This window comes from Orycteropus afer, unplaced genomic scaffold (assembly GCF_000298275.1).
Source record: "Orycteropus afer afer isolate SDZICR_OR568_19922 unplaced genomic scaffold, OryAfe1.0 scaffold00110, whole genome shotgun sequence".
In the NCBI taxonomy this organism is placed as follows: Eukaryota; Metazoa; Chordata; class Mammalia; order Tubulidentata; family Orycteropodidae; genus Orycteropus; species Orycteropus afer.
In genome coordinates, this window is record NW_006921697.1 from 6,173,630 (window position 1) to 6,175,086 (window position 1,457).

Below are 1,457 nucleotides of genomic sequence, written 5' to 3' on the forward strand. Positions count from 1 at the left end.
CAAATACTGTGGAGTTTTTATTCTGTTTTTTTTTTTTAAATCTTTCTTCTTTAAAAAAAAAAATTCTTCTCATTCATTGTCTTTACTTTTTTTTTTTTGAAAATTGTATCTGTTTGTTAATGTGGTTTATGGTTTTCATTCTCTTGTTTTTTATTTTTTTTGGTGGTTTATTTATTTGTTTGTTTGTTTGTTTGGTCTAACTGAGTGGGAGACAGTGACCATGCCCACACCACCCAACCATACTTGCACCTCCACTCTCTGAGTGAGGGCCACCACTTTCTTCTGAACCAACTGACCAATGATGGACAGTGGCCAATACCAGCCCAACTCACCATCAGCTTCTCTTCATGAACAGCTAACAGAAATCTGTACACACTCTCATTCCCTATGACACCCACCAGGAGACAGGTCATGAATGCCTAAGTGCTACCAACTAGTGAACAGAAGACCACAGTACCCTCCTCACTCAGATATATCAAAACAAAATAATGAAAATAAAAAAAAGCCTTGGGCAAATCATACAACCACCAGTTAAATATAAATACAATGACATCACAATGTCTCTAAGACAACTGACCATCCCAGTCCACACAAGAAGCAAGATAAAACAGTACAAATAGGGACCAGGATACAGACCCAGAAAACATCCTTGAGGAAGAAGCAACAATGGAACGCCCTGATAAGGAATTCAAAAGAATTATATTTAGGTACCTTCAACAGATTGAGTGATAAATGAAGGAAAACACTACCAAAATTAAGGAAAACACAGACAAAACTCTGGATCAATTTAGGAAAACAATACAAGAACAAACTGACAAAATAAATGAAAAAATTAGAAACAATATAAAAACAACATATAGAAATCCAGGAGATTAATAGCAAGATTTCAGAAATAGATAACACATTGAATGGGTGAAGGAATAGAACTGAATGAGTGGAAGACAGAATCAGTAAAATTGAAGACAAATACCTCAATACTACTTTGTTAGGTAGGGGGAAGCCCAGGAAGTGAGTGGACCTGTTGGAACAGCTAAGGGAGATGAACTTCTCTGTTGGTTTGTTGTACTGTTGTGGTTTGCATGTTACTACGAAGCTGGAGGCTGTGCCAGCAGGGATGCCCATGGTGGACCAGTTTCAGTGGAGCTTCCAGACTGAGACAGACTTGGAAGAAGGAAGAGGCTATGCACTTCTCAAAGAATTGGCCAATGAAAACCTTATTATTACTGGAAAATTGTATGAATAACCCTGAAACATTGTCTGATACAGTGCTGGAAGATAAGTCCCTCAAGTAGGAAGACACTCAAACTATGACTGAGAAAGAGCTGCCTCATCAGAATAGAGACTACCTTCATGATATGGATAAAGGAGAGCTTTCGTAGCCTCCATTTTCTGAAGTGGCACAACTCAATATGAGAAGAAACAGTTGCAACATCCATTGATAATCAGAAGATGGAATG

General features: G+C 37.9%; 1 pseudogene; it reads right to left on the reverse strand.

The window, feature by feature from the left end:
- Positions 1-413, reverse strand: part of LOC103199384 — a 4,896-nt pseudogene extending 4,483 nt beyond the window's left edge.
- Between the last annotated feature and the right edge of the window lie 1,044 nt (positions 414-1,457).